The 25,442-nt window shown below is 37.7% G+C and overlaps 1 long non-coding RNA gene across 1 annotated transcript; it reads left to right on the forward strand.

Annotated features, from left to right (window-relative positions):
* Positions 1-6,267: 6,267 nt before the first annotated feature.
* On the forward strand, positions 6,268-20,862 carry LOC137966580 (uncharacterized). The gene is made up of 4 exons (XR_011116221.1): positions 6,268-6,413; positions 17,005-17,900; positions 19,379-19,435; positions 20,204-20,862. It is a non-coding gene; the product is annotated as an uncharacterized lncRNA (long non-coding RNA).
* The last annotated feature ends 4,580 nt before the right edge of the window (positions 20,863-25,442 follow it).

The raw sequence follows: 25,442 nt of genomic DNA on the forward strand, positions 1-25,442 counted from the left end.
TAACGCCTTCAATGAGATCAAAACGAAAATGGGAGAGGCCCCCGTTTTGAAGCTTCCAAATTTTTCCAAAATATTTGAAGTTGCATGTGACGCATCGCATGTAGGTGTGGGAGGAGTACTCTGCCAAGAAGAGCATTCTATTGCCTTCTATAGCGAGAAACTCAATGAGGCTTGTCGGCGCTATTTGGTGTATGATATGGAATTTTATGCTTTGATTCAAGCTCTTAAACATTGGCGTCCTTACTTGATTCATAGAGAAATCGTTCTCTTTACTGATCACAATTTGTTAAAACATTTGAATGCTCAAAGTAAGATGACCGCACGACATGCTCGGTGGATGGATTTTCTACAGCAATTTGACTTCGTTATCAAGCATAAGTCTGGAATTGAAAACAGAGTCGCAAACGCATTAAGCGTGAGGCCCCATTTGCTGGTGAAATCGTCAGTTAATACTTTGGACTTTGACAATTTTAAGCTGCAATATTCTACAGATGCAGACTTTGGCGCTATTTGGCATCAGCTCACGGAAAACTCGAATGCAACTAATATAGAATTCTCAGTTAAAGATGGCTTTCTATTCCACGACAATCGACTATGTATTCCGTGCGGCTCTTTCAGAGAATTTGTTATTTCAGAGCTTCATGGAGGGGGCTTAGCAGGGCATTTTGGTGTTGATAAAACATTTGTCATGGTCTCTAACAGGTTCTTTTGGCCCCGACTACGTCGCGACGTGCATAAAGTTGTGGTTCATTGTCGGGTTTGTCAAATAAACAAAGGCACCAAACAAAAAGCGGGTCTCTATACCCCCCTTCCCATTCCAGATAGGCCTTGGCAACACCTTAGTATGGATTTTGTGCTTGGATTACCCAAGACCCTACGACAGCATGATTCCATAATGGTTGTGGTGGATCATTTTTCGAAGATGGGTCATTTCATTCCTTGTCAAAAGACTTACGATGCTTCCAAAACAGCGACACTATTTTTCCAAAAAGTTATTCGGCTGCATGGCGTTCCAGCTACCATAGTGTCCGATCGGGATGTTAAGTTCATGAGTTATTTTTGGAAGACTTTGTGGGCAAAAATGGGGACAAAACTCCTATTTTCTAGTGCATTTCATCCTCAAACCGACGGCCAAACCGAAGTGACCAATCAGAGTTTGGGAAATTTATTACGATGTTTATTAGCAGACCTTGCAGCAAGTTGGGACTTTGTGTTACCGCAAGCTGAATTTGCTTTCAATAACTCTGTTAATCGTTCCACTGGTTGCACACCATTTGAAGTGGTATATGGTTTTCGCCCCAAAACTCCACTGGACCTCCACACTCTAACATTGCCTTCTCGACCCGGTGAAGCTGCGTTGGATTTCTCTACTTACATGAAGGATATCCATGAGGAAGTTAAGCGACATCTATCCCTCAGCACTGAAGCATATTCTATCGCTACAAATACTAAGCAGAAGGACAAGTAATTTCAGGTTGGCGATAGAGTTCTTATACGATTAAAGCCTGAACGTTTTCCTCCTAGGAGTTTCAACAAGCTACATGCTCGACGTGTCAGACCTTTTAAGGTGGTTAAGAAGTTGGGTCCTAATGCCTACGTCATTGACTTACCTACTGACTATGGCATCAATCCTGTTTTCAACATTGAAGATCTCACTCAATTTCATGATCCGGAAGAACCAGTGCCAGCAGCCTCGGATCTAATTACCCCACATGATGCAGTTATTCGTGTTCCAAAGAATACCGGCCCAAGAGATGAAATTACGTCAATACTCGATCACCAGTTTGTTACTACACGGCGTGGAGGATATTACAATTTTTTAGTACAATGGAAAAATCGTCCCCAATCTGATTCCGTTTGGCTACAAGCTTCGGAACTCAATCGACTTCACCGACTTATTTTTTGCCTATGTTCTTCAAAACTTGCCGGAGTCAAGTTCTCTTGAGTGGCCGGCAATTGATGCAAATAGAGAGCATAGATCACAGGCGGAAGATACTCCTTAAATCATGGAGATAAGATTTATTTAGTTGCTAAAATCTTTAGGCATTGTTAACTTGTTTAATTGATTTCCCGTAAGACTCGGTTGCTATATCGGCAATCCCGTCATAGTTTGTTTCCTAATTTTCAGATGTAATCCTTTAAAGATGGAGAGTTGAGAGAAGAAAAGTAGTTGCCGAATTTCAGAAAGAAGAAATCAGAGAAAATTTATTAACAATGGCTCTAGAGGTTTTTCACCATCAAGCATCATTGAAAGAAGCCTCTTGAAGAAGTACCCACGAGGAAGAAGACAAAGAGAAGACTTGAGTTCAATATAATAGTCATATGTCTGAACTCAGATACATTGTAAGAGAGTATTCCTAAACTCCCTTCTTTGAGTACAACAGCGAATATAGAGCTTTATGTTGTAAATTGTATGTAGACATATTTAGGAACATCCTAAACATCAATTAGAACATGTTAGAGCACTCAAACAAAATCATTCCCATGCTTTCAAAGTCAACTTAGTTTATCTCGGATTGGAATGATTGATCAACCTCTACCAATGATCGATCATCCAAAAGTGTATTGGCCAAAATTATAAAGCATGATCGATCATCCAAAACAAGGTTATTTCATGCAATAAAACATAATCGATCATCCCATTTGGATTGATCGATCAATATTGTCCAGGCAAACAAATTTTATCAGGAATGATCGATCATCCCACAAAATTGATCGATCAGACAGAATCGGCTAGTCAGGGACATAAAGCATGATCGATCATATGAAATTCATTGATCGATCATACTTACATTTCCCAAATAGTGAGAATTCTAATTGATCGATCAACCCCTATCAGTGATCGATCAACTTAACTTTTGAGGGTCAATGGTAACATATTGATCAATCAGTTCATCGATCAATAAGTCACTTTTTAATAGAATAAATTGTTATGATCCATTGATCAATCAATCACTTTACTGACTTTGTGAAACTGCTTTGGGAAGTTATAAATACCCCAACAAGTCAAGTTCTCATACATTCTCATTGTGTTGAAAAAAGGTGGATGCTTGGATTTCTCAAGGCGAAGTACTTATTCAGGTAAATGGTGTAAGTTTTCCCCTTCTTTTGTTTAAATTTGTCAAAGGTTCATTTAGAACCAATTCAATTTAGATAGAAAAGACTATTTAGAGTTAGAATCTAGCACCAATCTCTTGGGGAGATTGTTCTTTGTAAAAGCTGTATTGAGCTACACGTAGCTTAAAGAGAGCTAAAATCACTTTGTGTAAATTCCAGCTATTAAAGCTTTAAAGTAGTTGAATTTCCCACGTAAGGTTTCTTGGGGGTGAATACCATTAGGTGAATATCGATAACAAAAATTCTTCATGTGTTATGTGTGTGCATGTTTATCTACCATCTAAATTACAAAATTGCATGATATTTTACATACACACCTTACATCTCCCCCCTACTTTTGAGAAGCCACTTGGGCCAATAATTAGTATCAAAACAGGCCAAACACTTAATTGAAATCCTGCTCCTCCCCCAAGGACAATGCATGCTAGTGGCCCCATAGGCTACTAGAGAAACCCGAACCCGGTCATGCAAGTGGCCAAGGTGAATTGTAACGTCGGCCACATGAGAGGCACATAGTCTTGATCTAATGATTGGGTACATGTATCTTTTTGTTGGACGCTAATTCTGCCTCCTAATTGGAGTAGGTAATGGGAGTGTTTTTTTATTAGGGATCAAAAAGGAAAGAATCAGGCATGGGTTTTTCTTTTCTAGCTTTTTTCTCAAAAACTTATTTTGTCACTCCTTTTATTTTCAATTAGTAAAAGTATTTCATTCTCTATTTATTTATTTGATTATTCAAAATTAATTTGTTAGATGTTTAAATAAATGGTTTTTAGGAATATAAAACCTATATCCTCAATAAAGTTACTATAAAAAGCCTTTCAGTATAGCTTGTTTTTCTCTCTCAAGCGACAGGGTGAAATGTTGCATCTTCGCATGCTTGTTGTTGTATGATTTTCTTTGCTTATTTCAGATTGCAAAGAGAGCTCATATTTCCTAAATATTTCCATGTTAAAGAGGACGATCCTAATATATATAGCAAATATAAACGTTCCATTTTTAAGTTACATATTTTTAGTAAATTACATTTTTTTCTTGCACAATTGTTTATCCTTTAAAGCATAGGAATACTAAGTTTGCAAATTGTTACAAGTAAATGTCTTGGAATTTGTAGTGAAGATGTTTAGGTTTTGTTATGTCAAATATATTCACCAATTTATTTAAATGACTTCTTTTTCAATCAGTTCTTATTTGTTGTTTTGGGTTAGTCTTTTAGAATAGAAGATAATTTAGTTGTGCATATTACTGATACTTTGCGTCTTTGTTGGAATGAGCAACTGTTCTTTATTTGCAAGTTTTCTTTACTGGAAAGAGCAACAGTTTTGTATTTACAACATTTCTTTGAGATAAGACTACGAACAAGATCCATAAAAAACCCATTGATGGTCAACTCATAATCCGAATACTCAATTAAATTTTCAAGTCCCACAGAAATCTTAAGTTAATACCAGTGATAGTCGTAGTGCACTCTTGATACATGAACTTCAAAATCCTATATGTATTGGGCATATCAACTGGCACATTCCCCCTGTCTTGTATCAGTTGATAAAGGTTATATTAGGCACAACAAAATTTGAAACGTATAGGTCAATACACAACACGTATTCGCAATATGCCTATCTCTGGCTAACATCATAGGTATTGGAATATTATAGCACAAGATACATTTTAAGGCATCAAAGTGTTGTTGATGCAGAGAATGTATGAATAAAGTACCAGATTAACAAAAGAAGACAATGATAGAACGAATCATATAGACAAATATTGTAGTGTACCACCCAAACTTCAAAAGGTTTACGATGAATCAATTGGAGCATCAGTAATATGCAATTAGATGTGTCGGAAACAGAGTTGAAAGTGGTGGGGCTAAATAGGAGTGCACTAGAAACACCACCAAAAAGAGTTTTCGAAAGTGATACGGTAACCCAAAGTCATCAGAAGCCTGTTGAAGTTCTTGTGTCGTAATCTCTTCTGATTGAGATTACTTGCTCTGTTTATAGGATTGAGATTACCTGCCCTATTTACGGGCTTCCTTACCAAGACAATTGACCCTCAATTATAGGAGCTCATCATGCTCCATTCTTCCATTTATTGTATAATCAATTCAATTGTAAATCCTTGTGATTATGCTGTAATCTATTATAAATAATCAATTGAACATACTCACCCCGATGAGAGAGGTGAACACTTTTATTTCAAACATTTTCAAAGCCTACTCAGGGGTAGCAGCACCTTCACATGACTCAGAAACGCGAAACAAACGAAAAAAGTCACCACCGTAGTAGTGGGGAAGCAAAAGCGTGCATAGCTGGTTGGTTGTTGTTGTTTTTGACCCGTTTCATGTCTCTGAGCCCTATGAAGGTGTTGCTACCCCCAAGTGGGCTTTCTCATGACTTGGAGTTGTTGTATCAATTTAGAAAGCACTTTTTGGTGGAGTTTCCTATGCACTCCTATTTGGTCCCGCCACATACGACTTCGTTGGTGGCACATCCGACAAAGGTTAGCTAGACTTGGAGTTGAACCTTCTCTTTTTTTTTTTTTAATCAAATTTTAATATATTTAAATATATTATATATAATTCTACTTATAAGGGTTGATCCAATATGAAAAACCATTTGGTGCGAAATGGCTATCTCAACCGCTAGATGGTTTTTTGTACAAAACGATCGGACGGTTGAAATGCCCGTTTTGCACCAAATGGTTTTTCGTATTGGAACAACCGTGTCTACTTATAATGTTATAATTATTTAATTAACAAGGATAGATGTGTCGGCTTTATGTAACATGTAACATCTTATATGTTATAGACATGGAGGGAGATGCCATTTTACACCTTATGGGGTGTTATAGCCATGTAAGGAACTCATAGGGGTCTGGACCCCCCACAAAGGGGGACTGGTGGGGGGACTGGCTTTACGCTTTTGTTCCTGCACTTTACATGAATCACATGCTCGAGGAAGAAACCATTTCCGACTGAAACTATCTTTAGCTGTTCATGTTGCAACCATATTGTACGGGTGCGACTCGTGTCGCCAGTATGAGCTGCTCTTGGCCGGTTGCTGCTCGCACGTGTCTCTTCTTTCTAAATAAAGAAGGACGATCAGAATTCGTCTTCGTTCTTCTTCTCTTGATGGGCGGCGATTTCTTGCTGTAGCCATGACAGGCGTCGAGTTAACACATCATGAAAGTCGAACATAATCGTCTTTTCTCTAGTCCTTTCTTGGTGGGCGGCATTTTCAGGCACCGGCCATGAAACGCGCCTATTCGACGCCAGGAGAATACGTCTACTTCAAATGGTATGTACAGCGCTATCTCAATCAAATGTATTTTATATATTTAGAAAACGTAATTCAAATTTATTTTCTGGGGCGGGGTTAAGAGTGATGGAAGGGTTTCAGACATTAGAATGTACACAGAAGGAGGTTACAGACCAAGATAGACCGTATAATGCTCCGGCGATGATAGCCGTTATTGATTTCTATGATGTAGAGTGAGGTTGATCCATCTTGGATTACCAGATTGGCAAGTCACTGTGTTCCTCTCTCGTTTTTCTGATTGACGAGTACACAAGCATAGTGGGGGCTGAATACCCCAATGAAAATTGAACCCAAGACCTTATTCTACAAACCCATCGTATGCCGTTGTACCATGACCTGATCCACGTTTCTTTTAAAATTTCCTGTTTTCTATAGTTCTAATTTCATTCTTGTCTTTTCTAATGTCTCTTTCTGTATTTTATGATTTTCTGTCTTGTGATAATTTTTGATTTCTTAATCACTCGAACACATTCAAAAACATTACCTAATTTATTAAAATTAAAGAAAGGTTTGCTATGAGTATCAGAATTAATTTGTTATTTTCTTTGTTTCATTCTTCGAAAATTCCCATCATTGTAAGTTTTTTGAAAAGGTTCTCGAGAATTTGCTTCTCTTTTTCATCATATTTCTTAACTTTGTTACAATTCTTGATCTAGCTGAGTAATTCATGTATAATTTCAAGGGTATTGAGTGATATCAATCGATATAACAAGGGTATGGAGCCATGTAAGGAACTCACCAGTTTTATTTGTTGTTATAAAAATCTTGATTAGGGTGAAGGAAGAGGAGGAAATTGATGGAAAAAAGAGAAAGGAGAATAAGAAATTACATAAGAGCCTGAAAGGCTTTGTTGGGAACTGTGCACGAAATCCTGGACTTCTTAAATAAGTCTTTTGAGTTAAAAATTACAAAAATGCCCCTATACACTCAATAAAACTTAATCTCCTTATATCTCCCTACCTATATATCCTATGTACAAGAAAATTTAACCACTGATATAATTTAACATGCAGAACAATATTGCATAAAGAAAATTAACCACTGAAGTGGTAAAAAACCAAAATATTCCTGGAGGGTAAAATGACCAAAATACCCCTGGAGGGTAAAATGGCCAAAATACCCCTGGATGTATGTTCTATCTCTCCTCGTCAAGATGGAGCATGTATATATATATATATATATGTGTGTGTGTGTGTGTGTGTGTGTCCAATTGTCCGAACTTGTTGTAGAATGATATAAATTCTCGCTTGCCAAGGGCCTTGGTGAAGATATCTCCCAAATGATCTCCAGACCGAACAAATGGAATTACTACCTCCTTTTTCATCACCACATTTCGACTGAAGTGCCAATCCACTTCTATATGTTTAGTCCTCTTGTGGAACACTAGGTTATTTGCAATAAAGATCGTAGCCTGATAATCACAAAACATGTTAATCGTCTCATCCTGGTTGAAACCCAACTTTCGAGAAACTGGCCTAGCCCACATCAACTCCCTCACTATGTGAGCCATCGCCCTGGATTCGACTTTTGCACTAGACCGGGCTACATCATTCCGCTTTTTACTTTGCCAACAAATCAAATTTCCTTCTAGGAAGACACAATAACCAGAGGATGACTTTTTGTCTAGTTTGGACCCTGCATAGTTTACATTAGAGAAAACCTCTATTTTCATATGATTGTTAGGTCTAAAGAAAAAGATCTTTTCTTGGTGCTCCTTTCAAATACCTCATAATTCTTTGTGCATCTTCTAATGTACTCTTCGAGGACATTCCTTAAACTGGCTCACTATATTTACTGTGAAAGAAATGTCAGGTCTAGTTATTGTTGCATCAATTAACTTTCCCACTAACCTCCGATATTGTGTTATGTTATTTAATTCATCACCCTGCTCATCATGGAGATCATGTCCCACTTCCATTTGGGTACCAACTGGCTTGGCTCCCAACAAAACATACTCTTGAAGCATATCTATGACATATTTACGTTGTGTTATCACAACGCCTTTTTTACTTTTCACCACTTCAATGCCTAGAAAGTATTTCACCGGGCTCAAGTCTTTAGTTTGAAAATATGCAGACAAATACCAGAAATATCACTCCCAGATACTATACTATCATCTACACAAACCAAAAGCACCAAATTTCAGAGCACCTCCATCACAAACAAGGAGTGATATTATTCCTTGAGAATTCCATAGATACCACAACCTGGCTGAATTTTTCAAACCAAGCACGTGGACTCTGCTTCGGCCCATAAATCGCCTTCTTAAGTCTACATACTTTATGTGTCTTCCCTTGAGCATCTGTCAGAATAATGATTATTTTTGTCACAATGAATACACTTCCTTTTTTACTTACCATCACTACGTCCTCTACCTCTGCCTGCGCCCTCTCTACCTCGGCCTCTACCTCTACCTCTACCTCTAGAGGAATCTGTAGGGGTTGATGTAGTGTTGGAAGCATTAAGAGCAGTGGCGTCCATTATCTTACCTCCTTCACCTGTTTTAGGTAAAATAGTCTTCTCAGCTCTCATAATCTGATTAAAAATGGTAGAGAGAGTAGGGATTTTGTTTGAAGCAAATACTTGGGCCTTAATAACATCAAATTCGGAACTTAAACCATCCATTTTTTTTGCAACAAGTAGCTGATTTTTCTGTTTTCTCAACTCATTTTCATTCGTAGTAAAAGAAGGAAATGCATTGATCTCCTGACATATGCCAAGGAATGCACTATAATATTTTGTAACAGTTCAATTTCCTCTTTTTAAACCAAAAAAGTCTATATACAATTCATAAGCTCGAGAGAGATTATTCTTTTGTTGCATATAAAGATTCTAGAGACAACCACATAGCCTTTGCTGTCTCAGAGTTCATCACCTGATTTCTAAGAGTAGAATCAATATTATTGACAATCTAGGTCATAACCTAACTGTCCTCTACCTTTCAATCATCATCTGGAGGCACTGGAGGATCATCTCGGATAAAATTCAACTTATTTCTACCTTTAAGATACATTTTGGTAGACTTAGCCCAATTAAGATAATTAGGCCCTGTCAATTTTTCTGAAGTAATCATGATGATATCCTTTCCATCAAACCCAAATTTTTTTCCAGCTGGGGTATAAACTTCTCTTGTCTCAGCCATAATATTGATGTATGATCATAAAATAACCAATTTAAGCTTACAAACAATTTCCAGATTTGCCACCAAGGTGGGCCCCACTCACAAAATTAGGGTTAGGGCACAAAAACAGGATATGTGCACTTCAACATTCTAATAACCAGCAATTCACAGCTATTTCAACCAATATCACGCAAAAGTGGTAGCAATTAGGGCTGATGCCATCAATTGGGTGATGACATAGGCATCCAACACTAGGTTGGGTGACGTAGATCTCAAAAAATCTTAAAGGAACCCGATCAGGGCAATCAAAGTGTAGAGAATCCTTCAATGACTCATAAAGACCAGTAACCTTGAAGTTATGGTAGAGAAAAGAAGAAAAAAACTTAACTTTGATGAACCGGCATAAAAACCCTATAGTTTTTCTCCTCCCAATAGGTCATCCTCTTCTAAAATGGTAAGAATTTGCAGTAGAATGCTCCCAGCAACGATCTACTTCTATGATACCATGTAAAAATCAAGATTTGGGTAAAGGAAGAGGAGAAAATTGAGATAAAAAGGAGAAAGGAAAAGAAGAAATTTCTAAAGAGCAGCCTAAAAGGCTTCATTGAGAACTGTGCATGAATTCCCAGACTTCTTAAATTGGTGTTTTAAGTTACAAATTACAAAAATGCCCCTATACGTTTAATAAACCTTAATGTCCTTGTTTCTCCCTAACTACGCATCTTTTGTACATGAAACTTTAATCACTGATATAATATAACATACAGAACAAGGTTACATAAAGAAAATCAACCATTGAAGTTTGAAAATGACCAAAATACCCCTGGATGTATTTTCTAACAGTTATTTTAGCTGTCGATTTCTTTTTTCTATTGTTATTCATTCATTGTTTTCATCTGGTGTGCTTCTGATTTTTATCTTTCTTATTTTTTTTTTTTGAAATGATGCTGAATTTTATTATGAGAGCTCAAACGAGCTGATTACACAAAGGGAAGCCTTCCCAAACAATGAGAGATTGCTGGGAGGATCCAAATTTTGCCAATTTATCAGCCAAAGAATTGGCCGATCTAGGAACGAGGTTCCAATTACAATAAATGGATGACATAATGTCAGCAATACAATCAATGATTGGCCAGTGGCGCCAAGGAGGGGAGCTTTCTTTTGAACACCAGCTGATGACAGTCTTTGAATTGCCTTCAATGATCAGCTTGCCATGGAGCAACTCTTTAAAGATTTGGAGGCCGAACAGAAGAGCATTCACTTCAGTAGTATTTGAATCAGCGATACCCACCAGCCCTGCATAGGATAAAATAGGGTCTCCACTGCTATCTCTGAAAACACCACCAGCTCTAGCCGGCCCAGGACCGCCTAAAACACTGCCATCAAAATTGAGTTTGATGCAGTCATAAGGGGGAGGATCCCAGGTGGCCATAACCGGATTCCTACAAGGGCCCGCCATGTGCGCTATCAAACCCCAATTTTCTTGAAGGGAGACGCCCGATAGAGAAGCAAACTCCTTCTTAGAATGTAGCCAGCTCGAAATAAGGCCCACTGCTTGAGACGCTATATTATCCGGGTTGCTAGCCTTGGAATTGAATCTCCGGTTGTTTCGCTCTAGCCATATACACCATGGGACATGCGCAAGGCATGCCAAGAGAATTATCTTGCCCAGCTTCGGAAAGCGCATCCCCATAACCATCTCAAAGGTGCTAACAAGGTCCTGATGTAGCCCCATTTGGACCCCAATCTTCTAAAATATCTTCATCCAGACTTGCCATGAAAAGTCGTAATGTAAGAGAACATGCTGGACCGTCTCATCGCACACACCATAAAGGGGACAAGTGCGATCGGGGCGATGTAACCTCTTTTATAGAGGTTCTCAGAGGTGAGGATTTGTTCCCTGATGGCCGTCCACATGAAGAATTTGATTTTTATCTTTCTTATAGTGACCTATTCCTTTGTTTCAAATGAGAGTAGTAGTAGTAGTCAAATCATGTAAATTAACGTTGAAGTTTTTGTTTTCTTTTTGTATTTCACATCTAGGCAAATTTTTACTGATCAATAATATTATCAGCATTCTCTCAAAATTGATGCAGTTGCAGTGTCTAATTATTAATCTACTAATCATAATTTTCTTGCATTTTTATTTTTATTTTTTTTGGTAAGACGCTTTCACGTTCTCTTTCTCTGTATCTCTTTCTTTTGGTTCCATATTTTTGAAATTTGTTTTTTGAGGCCTCAAGAGACGGTCACAATTTGGCATGTAATTTAAATCGTGTAAATGAGTTTAAAGACATGTGCTTCTAAAATAGGTGAAGAAGGTATATGTAACTAAATGGTGAGCAATTCGTGGCATCTTTTACATTTACGGCTTCTTTGGGTTACTTAGGCTTGTATTAGTGCCAACCTCAAGAAGCCTTAAAATAGACAAATTTTTGTACTCGTGGAAACCATTTGGTCTGATCAAACCTTCTTGTCTAGGGTAAGTATCTTTACGGTGGCTGCCCTTGCTAATGTTAGTGTCTCAAGGAAAATTTCTAGTAGTTGCTCTGTGTCTCTTAACTAGCTTTTTCCTTGTTCTCTTTTGTTTTTTTTTACATTTTTGTCTTGTCCTTTGGCTTTTATTTTACTTAATTCTTTCTATTAGCCAATAAGCGAGCATATGTGCTGCTTTTTTGCAAGTTTGTACTTCAGAAAGAATTCTTGAAAGGAGCTATGAAGATGGTGCTTTTGTGAATGTTTCATGTAATATATCAATGTTTTTTTTATGGGTTTCAAATAACAATAGTATTGTATGATGGACCCCTAGGTCCCTTGTTAGCCCACATGTGTTATAAACTCTCTTTCTAGCTGAAACTGGAAATTGCTAAAACAACATCTTTTCCCCCCTTGGTTAACACTATAATTCTGAGATGATGTGTAAAATTTGATACTCTACAACTCAGTTCACAAAATTCACTTGGTCCAACGCACAAAACTCCCCTATCCTATCCAACCTAGACCAATTTCTGGTGAACAATGATTGGCTTCATCTCTTTTCCAATACTTTGGGTCAAGTCCTAAACAAAGTTGGCTCCGACTACTGGCCAATCCAAATTAACACTCACCCCCCCAGCTTGGGGGCATTCTCCATTCCGCTTCGAAAACTTCTGGCTTCTTGATGACTCCTTTGCTCTCCAACTTATAGCTTGTTGGCAAGATCTTAATCACCACTCAAATCCAGGATGGTCCTTTCCTCTCAAACTCAAAGCACTAAATTTCAAGATCCGCTCATAGGCTCAAAGTCTCCGTGTTGCTGCTGCCTCTAGGAAGGATTCTGTCTGGTGCAGCATTTTTGAGCTTGATCTCCTCGAAAAACAAAGGTCTCTCTCGTCCCCTAAACTTCTCCTTCGAAATCAATTAAATCTTCTAAAAAATGAAACCACTCACTGGAAACAGTGGGCTAGATTCCGTTGGCTGACCGACGGGGATAAGAATACAAAATACTTCCATGCTGTTGCCTCATCTCGTAGGAAAGCTAATCGTATCTCCTCTCTTCGCAATGGAGACGTGGAGATCACTGATAGCCTCTCCATATCTAACGTTCTTGTGAAGTTTTTTTTTTCCAGATCTTTATACAGAGGAGTCTTTCAACTGGCCTAGTCTTCATCAGCTTGAGTTTAAGTGTATCTCTGCCTCAGAAGCTGAATTAAGGGAGCATCCTTCTCTCCTGAGGAAATAGATGTGGCTGCTCTTGGCCTGCCTAAGGTTCGAGCTCTCCGGCCCAGACGGTTTCAATGGTGAATTCTATCACAAAATTTTGGGGGACAGTCAGGAATGATGTCCATGCTTTTGTTAACAATTTCCATCAAGTTGGCGTCACCCACAAATCCATCAGGGCTTCTTTCATTGCCCAATTCTAAAAAAAGCCAGCTCAACCCTCCCACAAGATTTCAGACCTATCAGTCTTACCACCATTGTATACAAAATTTTAGGCCGAATTCTTTCCAATCGCCTTAGATCCATTCTCCCCCATGTTATTAATTCATGCCAAAGCGTTTTTATTAGAGACCGCAATATCCTGGACTCAGCTATGGCAGCTCACGAATTGCTTGATTCCTTCAAAAAATCAAGTCAACCAAGAGTTGTTCTTAAACTTGATTTCGAAATAGCCTTTGACCATGTTAACTGGAAACTGATTGATCACCTTTTTGGCCAAATGAGTTTTGGCACCCGATGGAGATTCTGGATGAGAAACTGCATTTTTTTTGCATCTTATTCTATTCTTGTTATAATGGAAAGTCCTGTGGGTACTTCAATGGAACTAGGGGAATTAGGTAGGGAGACCCGCCATCACCTTTCATCTTCACCCTTATTGCTGAGCATTTGTCGGCCATGGTTCGACTGGCCAAAAGTTCGGGATGGCTCCGCCCTATATCCTTAGATCCTGCACAGGACATCGCCCTATTACAATATGCAGATAATATCATTTTCTTCTTCGAAGGCTCTATGAAACAAATTTCTCACATCAAAGCCTTGATCAATCTATTTGAAATCTCATCTGGCCAGAAAGTCAGTTGGACAAAATCATCCATCATTGGTTTTAACATTGAACCCAACCTGTAGAACTCCATGGCTAGGTACCTCGGATGTAAAGCTGAGGTGACTCCCTGCACTTATTTAGGCCTTCCCCTGACCCCTGGATTACCCTCCAAGTGCTCCTGGCACCCTGTTATTGAGCGATTGGATGGTCGCTTGGCTTCCTGGAGAGGAAAATTTCTCTCTAAAACAGGTAAATTGGTACTCATAAAATCCTGCCTTCATGGAATCCCTGGATACTTTCTATCAATGTTCTGGTGCCCCGCCTCAATTAGAGACAAAATCGATCTCATCAAAAGAAGATTTCTGTGGGGAAGAGGTCTGCAAACCTAAACACCTTGACGGACTTGGTATCTGTGATACAACCACTACGAATTCTGCTCTCCTCCTAAAGTGGATCTTGAAATTCAATCTCTTCCCTGATCTGATTTGGAGAGTTTTTGTAGCCACCAAAGCCAACAAACATATTGGTTGGTGGACTGAGGGGGGAAGACACTACCGACTATCCCCTGTTTGGAAAAAAATAACAATGCTACTTCTTGATTTCAAGAAAGCTATTAAATGCTACGTCGGTAATGGGACCTCCACAAAATTTTGGTCCGATTGGTGGATTAGACGATCCATCCTCAACAACAGCTATGAATCTATCTCAATCTTGGCAAGAAATGTTGATGCCTCCATCTCAGATCTATGGTTTGAAATCGGGGGCTGGAACTTTAACCTCTGAAGAGCTCTCTCAGATTCTAAAGCCATTCTGGTGTCTAATCTCCTCTCGAGCATCTCTAGCTATACCCCCGATTAACCTTGATACATTGATCTGGACCCCCTGTACAAAAGGTACCTTCTCAACCGCTTCAGCCTACAACTTCCTGAGTAACCCCATTTCAAATCAGTCCAACCACCCTGCGGCCTCTGCCTGGAACCTAGCCCCGCCACATGCAATATTTTTTATCTGGATCACCTGCAGAAATAAAATCCCCACCTCATATTCTTTAATTCGATGTGGAACCACCGTCCAGGATCGCTCTTGTCCTTTTTGCCAAAATGCTCCAGAAACTGCCAATCATATACTCTTATCTAGCCATTATGCCGTACTATTTGGATCACCCTCTTAAATAAAATTGGGTTTCAGTACTGCGCCTCACAAAACCTGTCATCCACTATCCTCTCAATCACCAGTGCTAGTCTCCCAAAACTTGGAAAGATGCTTCTCTCATGTTGCATAGGGCATATCCTATGGGGACTATGGAAGGAAAAAAGCAGGGGGGAATTCAATTTTAAATCTTCCCCCTTTTAATTATTGATTGATAACATTATGAGCCATGTAACAACTTGGCTATTGACCCGAAAAGAATTTAGAAGCTTCAGCAGCTCCAATCTTAGAGGAAACTGGCAGCTGTTTGCTGGGCTATCTCAACCTTCCCGCCCCCAGATAATGGCTATCTGGGCCCCTCCACCAATGGGTCACTTCAAGATAAACTTTGATGGGAGCGTCCTTGGCTGCCCGGGTCCTATGGGTTGTGGAGGAGTTATCCACGATGCAAACAGCTGTCTCCTCTTCTCTTTCGCTGGGCCACTTGGAGTCTCCGACTCCACCATAGCAAAACTCTCTAGATTGCTTAACGGAATTCAAGTCTTTACAGGTTGGATCACGGGCCCCCTCTGCATCGAAGGAGACTCAAAGACAGTCGTTGACTGGTGTGCAAAGTTTATCAGACCTCCATGGCGTCATTGGGATATGTATTCAGAGATTTGTAATTTAATTTCTTCTTTAAATTGTAATTGGAAGCACATTCCTCGTTCTACCAATCATTTGGCAGACATTCAGGCTAAGTTGGGTATTTCACTCCAACACCTTGTTGTGGAGGAATGCCCGCCTAGCTAGGTTTGTTTGTACTTTACTCTATCTTTTAATATTTTATACACCACATTTCAAAAAAAAAGTAGACGGTCACAATTTGGCATGTTATTTAAATCATGTAAATGAGCTTAAAGACAGTGCTTCTAAAATAGGTGAAGAAGGTATATGTAACTAAATGGTGAGCAATTCATAGCATCTTTCACATTTATGGCTTCTTTGGGTTACTTAGGCTTGTATTAGTGCCAACCTCAAGAAGCCTTAAAATGGTCAAATTTGTGTACTCGTGGAAACCATTTGGTTTGAAACCTTCTTGTTTAGGGCAAGTATCTTTACGGAAGCTGCCCTTGCTAGTTAGTGTCTCGAGGAAAATTTCTAGTTGTTGCTCTTTGTCTCTTAACTAGTTTTTCCTTGTTCTCAATTTTTGTACATTTTTGTCATGTCCTTTGGATTTTATTTTGCTTAATTCTTTCTATTAGCCAATAAGCGAGCATATGTGCTGCTTTTTTGCAAGTTTATACTTCCAAAAGAATGCTTGAAAGGAGCTATGAAGATGGTGCTTTTGTGAATGTTTCATTAATATATCAATTTTTTTTTATGGGTTTCAAATAACAATATTATTGTATGAAGGACCCCTAGGCCCTTTGTTAGCCCACGTGTGGTATAAACTCTCTTTCTAGCTGAAACTGGAAATTTCTAAAACAACATCTTTTCCCCCCTTGGTTAACACTATAATTCTGAAATGATATGTGTAAAATTTGATACTCTACAACTCAGTTCACAACATTGATGTTGATGTTGAGCTTTGAGGAGGAATAAGTCCACTGTATATCCTGTAACATTACATTTTTTTCAAACTAAAGAGGCCCATAGAAGATGGAAAGGGGAAAAATAGTTTTATTTGGTATGTAAATAGAGTTTGTCATGAATTATGTGCATGCCAAGCATGTAGCTCAAATAATAAATGTTGATTGGCTGATTTTGAGCTAATTTTCAACGGTACCATGTGATAGGTACATGCATGAAAGGGTTCACTTTGCTCACTTCCGCTGAACCTCTGGGTATCTCTGATTCAACCAGTGCTGCAGTCCAAGCTATCATCCATGGTCTGAAGATTCACGGCAACATCTTCTTAAATCCTTTATGATTTGAAGGGACTCTCTTTCGGCCTCTATGGAGGCACTTGAATGTTTTTATGAGATTTTCAAGCTTGTTTTTGGGGGAGTTTCTTCATGGATTCATATGATCATATCTGCCAATGGCTTAGCTAACAAATGATTTACCGAGAATCTCTCCTTGTTTCTGCTCCCTTTATGTACTTGTTGTGTCCTCTACTTATTAATGCATCATCGTCTTTTTCCTGAAATGGATACGAAGTTGTAGGAGGCCTCAGATTGTCGTGCATTGATTTGAATTCACCTTGGTAAATGATCTAATCAATTAGCTCATATTCTAGTGAAAGAAAGTTTAAGAAGATGCTTCCTTTTTTCCCTAGGTCTTGTTTTATTTAGACGTAGACCACATACATGGAGTCAAAAGCACCCCTGTCAATGTTCCTCAACCTTAACAGCTGTGCTATTTCTTCCTGAAATGAATTTCAGATGTTAGGAGGCCTTTTCCCCAAATAATAAACATATGATCTTTTCATGTCCTCAATCTGCATGAAGTGCTGATCAAAACGTCAAGTCCACTTGCTGTCACCCATAGCCTACATTGTAGCTGTCTTTGAGTCACCTTCAGCAATTACTAAGAAGGAAAATGCTGCTTATAAATGATAACCCCATGAAGAAGGCAGGGGACTTCAGCTTTGGTTTAATCAGAGATACCCAAGAGGCCACAGTAAGAGAGGATGATGCAGCCAAACAGAAACAATGCCTCGGATTCAGGACTCAACAAGGACGTTGATCAGGTAATTGATGTTCGAGTATAACTAACCAATAATATGCAGCTTTAAGATAAAACGTAAACTGAATGGTTTGATGTACAAATTATTTAAGATAAGACTGTATCCTAGGGCAGGTTGATCTGGAACAATTTTGTACACAGTTAAACTCTTAACGATGAGGCAACTGAAGGGAACACTGAATTTTACTCGCCATATGTCGTATCTTTTATCTAGAGTATGCTCATGTGGATGGATGGGGTAGATGCTAACAAGATCTGCATATTGATTGTTTCAAGACATTATTCTAATGTTTTTAGTACCCTTTTCTATACTTGTCATGAATGTCTGTATCATTTCTTGCTTATATATGAGCTCTGAAGTAAATTCTAAGCCAGTTCATGATTCATTAGGCTCAATTACACCTTTATGGCACATCCTTTGGGGGTTTCCTAGCCGAACTATTTGCTTGACATTGTCCAAGGCGTGTGAGATGATTGGTCGTTTACAATTCATTTTTGGATACTTAGATAATAGAGGTTGGAATGTCGTGAGCACCTATGTATGTTTTCATGCGATTTTGATATTCTATTTTAAAAGAAAGAAGAAGAATTTATCAGAGAGACACTGTTAAATCTCTAATTTTAGCTCTTATGTCATCATTTGGTGAATGCTGATGTATATTGGATTAGTGCTTTCTCGATAGTTTTACTTTGGGAGTTCCCTTTTTCTCTTCAGAATGCTTCTTGCCTGGTTTCCCCCCTTTATGAATGAGTTTGTTTTAGCAACCTCTATCCTTCCTCATATGGACATGGCCAGATCATGTATTTTTGTTTCGGGTATCTTATCATTGGTCTGGAAATATATGACAAAACATTATGACATTTGTGATTGCTCGAATTTCCAATGTTAAATTAGATATTTAGGACTTTGCAACTGTTGAGGATTTTGAGTCATGGACCACCTACATAAGGATCCTTTAGTTGGTCTACTCGGGCTCCCTCCACATGCTAGATGCGAGACATTTGGTCCTTTGCAGAGATCTTGCCACTGTAGAGGTATCATGTATGTGTTTGCAATTGCTGTTATAGTCCTCTTGATTTGATGTTGGGCAGTGACCTATTTCCCGGGGGACCTTTAAAACTTTTGGTGTGTGCAAATGAAATAATTAAAACACCAATATTCTATGATGTGTGTAATACGTCTTGGCAGGGATTCTTGGAGGTCCGCATGAATGTTCGATTGTAGACTTTTAGACTTTGTTGTTTCCCAGTTGTAGGGTACAAACAGCCATGTGAATGATTGTGAAATGAAATCATTTGACTATTCTACTGATACTAACATAGCCAGTCTGAATGAACATGATTGCTTCTTTGTGTAATTCTTTTCTATTCTGTTCTTTGCTATTTTTTAAAGCTCATTGTATCCACTGATGCTATTTACTCTATTTGAGATTTACTAGTTCTTTTCTGAGAAAGCTATTCTAAATCTCGGAAGTGATGCAGGTTGAGAAACTATGGCAAGCAGGTTGAGAAAATATGGCAATAGGACCTGGCGTCAAGGTTAAACCTCTCTTACTTCCTGACTCATTAACTACTGTAATGGATGTACGTCAGCAAGTACTGTCAGTTGTTTTGGTTCAAGTCGGGACGCAATCCAGACAAAATTATACCACTTACTCTGAGAGAATTCATACAGTTATTACTGTTTGGAAGCTCAATTTACTGTTAGCAGAAAAAGGGATATTGGTTGAATAAACTCAAAGATATCAGTGAGGTTATGGACACAAATTCTTGAATGTTCTCGTCCTTATTGAGTCCAGAAAAAAAAACAAGAGACAAAACGATAAATATCTAAATCTGCTGTTTTAAAAAATCTGTAGTATACTTTTTTTAGTGTGACAGGTCCAGATGTGTTCATATATGGTTTTATGTTTACGAGTAAATAATCGAGGGTGTGTTTGTGTATTTCTGAAAGTTTTGGAAGAGTGAATATTAAGGACAGAGTTTTGGCTAGTAGAGTAGATATTTGAAATTTTGGAGGTAGTCAACATGAGAAGCTTTGCCTCTCTGATTTCCTGTTATGCATCTTTATTTTGTTACACTGTTTTTTACTAGTTTATTGAACTGATATTTTTTCATTTGGACTCTGGTAATATTCCTTGGCATATCTGAACAGAAATACACTTGTCAGGACACGGCTTAGATGCTTATGCCTTGTTGTAGTACTTTTGTTTGAACTTTCTAATGCTGCAAATTTGTTTTTCTATCTTAATGGTAAGTATGAGATTAGTCTCTCTTATTTCACGTCTTTACTGGGAATGGTTGCAGGTCTCTTAATCACCGTGTCTCCACTTGTAATTTTCCCCACAACTTTCTCTTGGGGAACATATTGTCATCTTGATGTGAACTGTGAACATTATAACAAGACCATTTGAAGTTGCCTGGGACAGCTGCCATTGGCACCCATCATAGATAAAGAGCTCAACACTAGAGCTGAAGGATGCTGAATTAGTATAAGTCTTACATATATATTATTTGTTTCATGACTGAAGTTATTCCAACTTGTTGTATGGAAGCTGACCTCCAGCGAACTCATTCGGTGGATAGATCCAATTCTGAAAGAGAATTCAAGTGAAGGGATGCTACCGGTACCGGTGAGATAGTTATGACTGACAACCAATCTCCTTCGAGTGTTCCAACACACAACATCCTGCAAAAAGCAAGAGAAACTCCAGTGTAAGGACAGTGAAGAAGAACCCTTGACTGAGCAACATAAGCTCTAAAAAAAAGAATACAGGTCATCTCTGGTTTCACTGGATTTCAAGAGAGTTTGTGGGCTCATATGATAATGGTCATGACTTTTACTGTATACTTGTCAAAAGAGAACTTCAGAGTTCGCCAGATTAATTTCTTCTACATCCTTTGAACTCTTAAAACATGTTCTTGTTATGTTGAACATATGCTTTATTTGTGTTTCTGGAGTTGCAAAAAACATATACTCAATTTGTACCTTAGGGTTTTTCAGAAACGTATGTTTTATTTGTGTCTCAGGGTTTACAAATTATTGGGTTGACTCGCCCAATTTGTAAGTCAACCGGGATTTCTAGGGAGTCAGCTCGGTCCAGGGGGGCCAAAACCCCTCCCCGCTTTGCCCTGGATTATGAGAGTTGGGGTGAGTCACAAAACATAGACCTGATTAACTGATTTGACTCGACTATGAGTATAAAACATTATTACTACTAGAAAAACCCATAATTTAAGGGTTTTTCACCGTTTCTTCCTAGCTCCTTCCCTCACACCGTTTGCTCATTTCTACAATGAATTTTGACAATTTTGGGCATCATCTTCACCTCTGTCAAGGTCTTTTCCCCGTTGCTTCACTTCTAGTGCAATTTTACAATTGTAAATCCAATGTTTTCCATTGTTTCTATGTTAAAACTCGTTGTCCAATATTGCCTAGTTGCCGACCACTACGTCTAGGCTTTCTCCCATTGCCTACCTTCCTCCTATCCTCCGTCATCTTTCAAACTCTGAACCCCCTCATAGGTAAATATTTTAATCATCGGGCTCCCTGAAGTTTAGGATTTAACTAAATTGCTGTTATGCTTAGTGAATTTCATTGTTGTTGAGATTGTGATTTACCACTAACATGGAATTTTTTATTTTTTTTTGGGAGGGGACCAAGTACTAATGAGGGTTGTTTAATACGTATAAATTGATTAATATATGATTAACATATAATGAATTCATATAAAGTGTATGATTTGTCGACAGTAGGGCAACTCACTTATTACTTTTGATGATAAAAAACTTAATGGATCTTGCAAATTAAGTATTTCAAATACTTTACTTTCAAGAGTCAATACATCTCAAGGTCTAGTTGGAAGATGGGCCCAAACCCACACGACCAAGGAAGATCCACATATCCAAGTATGTTGGAAGATGGGCTCAATCCCATAAGACCATGAAAAGCCTGGAAGATGGGCCCAAACCCATACGATATGGACTTACCATGATCACACGAGCTGGTGGGACCCACCCTGATCACATGAGGTGGCATTATGAGTCTTACACAATAATAAGTCTTATACAAGAAGTCTTACAGAGCCACAATTATTATGGAAGGAGGTCTCACAGAAGAGTTTCAGTTTAAAGGTGTTTTAGTCATGTTAGTCTTCTATTTATATTGGGTTATTTAATTATGGTAGGACTTATCTTTAAGTGTTAGAGTTTGGGTGTAATTGGGACAAAGGTAGTTTAATTGTAATTGGACTCTACTACCTTCCTCTATTATAAATAAAGGTCCATGTACTCTGATTACAAATAAGTCAATGAAGTATTTCTCTTTACCATAAATTCAACATGGTAACAGAGCAGGTTCTGTGAGTTGACTCAGTCAACCCACAGAGGTAATGTAATCTTTTTTTATTTATTATCCTTGTCTGTTTAGGTTTGTATTTATCTTTTTTTTCCAGTCCCTATACCTTTTATTTGCTTTACGTTTTCACCTATATAGTGAGTTTTTCATATTGCCAATTATATATTGACGGAAAGATATTCCAGTCAAATTTCCAAGGAAAAATATTTTTTTTCCAATCGGAGTTATCTACAAAGATAAATCGATATTTAAAGCAGTGAAGGTCAGATTACAAAAGAGGTTCGAGCCACAGGAGAAAACTTCGAATTTCAAGCTATTTTATGCTATCAAGAACAAGACTTTATATGGAGAATTATATATCAAAAGAAATATCTGTAAGTCTATTTTCTTACCTATTTAACCAATTCTTGATCTTAGTTTTTTATATGGAAATATTAATCTTGAAAGAGTCAATTGTCATGTTGGAAAAAGGGGAAAAAGTACTTAGTTTGGTAGAGACCGAAATCTATCATATTATATATCTCAATAGAAGTATATTTTATGAAGAGAATTTACACTTGGTTGAAAGGTATTTAAGTATAGTTTTAAAAGGATAAAATTTCATGTCAATCTGATCTATATTTAAGGATATATTCGCATTGGAAAATCAAAGGTCATACTGGTATCCTGTTGCATTGAAAAATCCGAATTTAATTCGATTGTTTTGCACTTTTTGAATTGCTGTTATTGATTAACTATATCAGGAAAATATCTCACTTACCCCTTTTTTGGTTACTGCATCTATGTTATTTGGTTCAAGTTGGGAACATTGCCATTACCTCCCAGGTTGAGGGGGAGAAGTAGAAGAAGAAATACAAGAAAAAGGCATTTTATATGTTGTGGTAATTTTAATGTGACAAAAATATTCAAGAAAAAAGGGGAGCACAAAGATGAAGCTTTTACATCTAAGAAGAAATTTTTGCAGCAAATAAAATTGAAGACCAAGAATCCTGACTCGCAATAATAATTGTGGTAATTATTGGTGATACCTGACTCGGCTCGACTCGATTCTATTTCTTAGGTTGGATTATTATTTTGAGTTATTCGCAACATATTCCTTAGTCAACATATTATTTGGTGCAGACACTCACATTGGATTATTTCATGGGTCCTTTTGCAAGAGTTTTTATTATTTTGGTTCGTGTTATATGGGCCCAAGCCCATTTCAGTTGTAGCTATTGTGTCTCTTTGGATGAGACATTATTATTGAAGAAGTGGTGGCTTCAGTATCCTATCTTCATGTTTACCTATTACCTATTGGTTATTTGACAACCTTACTCCTACCATCCTTTATTTAACTCTCACATTATAAGATGGGCCACATGACCAAAAAAGGCCCACAAGATGGGCCCAAGCCCATAAGAAGTAGGATCCACCATGATTACCATGAGCTGGCACCCTTATCACATAAGTTGGAAGATTAAGAAGGACTCATAAAAACATCTTTATCTTATGGTCACGTCCTAGAAAAGTTCTAGTTTGACTTATGTTTGTCTTTTATCTATGTTGAGTTATTTAATTATGTCAGGACTTATCTCTAAGTGTTAGAGTTTGGGTGTAATTGGGACAAAGATAGTTTTATTATAATTGGATTCTACTACCTTCCTCTATTATAAATAGAGGTTCGTGTACTTTGATTATAATAAGTGATTGATGTCAACGAAGTATTTATCTTTTCCATAAATTCAACACTAGTGACCCCCTAGGTTACTAGAGAAACCCGAACCCGGCCATGGAAGTGGCCAAGGTGAATCGAAACCTCGCCCACATGAGATGCACTCAGTCTTGATCTAATGATTGGGTACATATATCTTTTTGTAGGTAATGGGAGTGTTTTCTTATTAGGGATCTAAGACGAAAGAATTAGGTATGGGTTTTTTTTCTCTCTTTTTTCTCAAAAACTTATTTTTTCACTCCTTTTGTTAGAAATTAGTAAAAGTATTTCATTCTCTATTTATTTATTTTATTATTCAAAATTAATTTGTCAGACGTTCAAATAAATGGTTAGAATTTTTTTTTGAATTAAAAACCCATATTCTCAATAAAGTTACTATAAAAAGCCTTTTAGTATAGCTTGTTTTTCTCTCTCAAGCAACAAGGTGGAACGTTGCACCTTCACATGCTTGTTATTGTTTGATTTTCTTTGCTTATTTCTGATTGCAAAGAGAGCTCATATTTCCTAAATATTTTCATGTTAAAGAGGACGATTCTAATATATATAGCAAATATAAATGTTCCAGTTTTAAGTTACATTTTTTAGTAAATTCCATCTTTTTTTATTGTGCACAATTTTTTATCCTTTAAAGCATAGGAATACTAAGTTTGCAAATTGTTACAAGTAAATGCCTTGGAATCTGCAGTGAAGATGTTTAGGTTTTGTTATCTCAAATATATTCACCAATATTTAAATGACTTCTTTTTCATCCTACTCTTATTTGTGATATTGGGTGAGTCTTTCATAATATAAGATAATATAATAGTGCTTTTTCTGATACTTTGCCACTTTGTTTGAAAGAGCAATGGTTCTCTATTTGCAAGTTTTCTTTGCTGGAAGGAGTTGTAGTTCTCTATTTACAACTTTTCTTTGAGATAAGACTACTGAGAAGGTCTATCTAAAAAAATCCATTGATGGTCAACTCAAATCCGAATACTCAATTAATTGTTCAAGTCCCATTGAAATCTTAAGTTAATACCAGCGATAGTCACAGTGGACCCTTGATACATGAACTTCAAAATCCGATATGTATTGGGTATTTCAATCGGCACATTCCCCCTGTCTTGTATCAGTTGAAAAAGGGTATATCAGGCAATACAAAATTTGAAACGTATAGGTCAATACACCACGTATTCGCAATATTCCTATCTCTGGCTAACATCATAGGTATTAGAACCTTTAACATAGCACAAGATACACTTTAAAGGCATCAAAGTGTTGTTGATGTAGAGAATGCATGAATAAAGTACTAGATTAACAAAAAAAGGCAATGATAGAACAAATCATATAGACAAATATAGTAGTATAGCAGTAAAACTCCTAAAGGTCTATGATGAATCAATTGGAGCACAAGTGATATATGGTCGGATGTGTTGTAAACGGAGTTCAACGCGGTGGGGCTAAATAGGGGTGCACTGGAAATAATTCCAAAAAGA

This window comes from Aristolochia californica, unplaced genomic scaffold, assembly GCF_029961685.1.
Source record: "Aristolochia californica isolate CCGP_79_NKW_82.1479 unplaced genomic scaffold, dmAriCali1.0.hap1 SCAF_5, whole genome shotgun sequence".
NCBI lineage: Eukaryota > Viridiplantae > Streptophyta > Magnoliopsida > Piperales > Aristolochiaceae > Aristolochia > Aristolochia californica.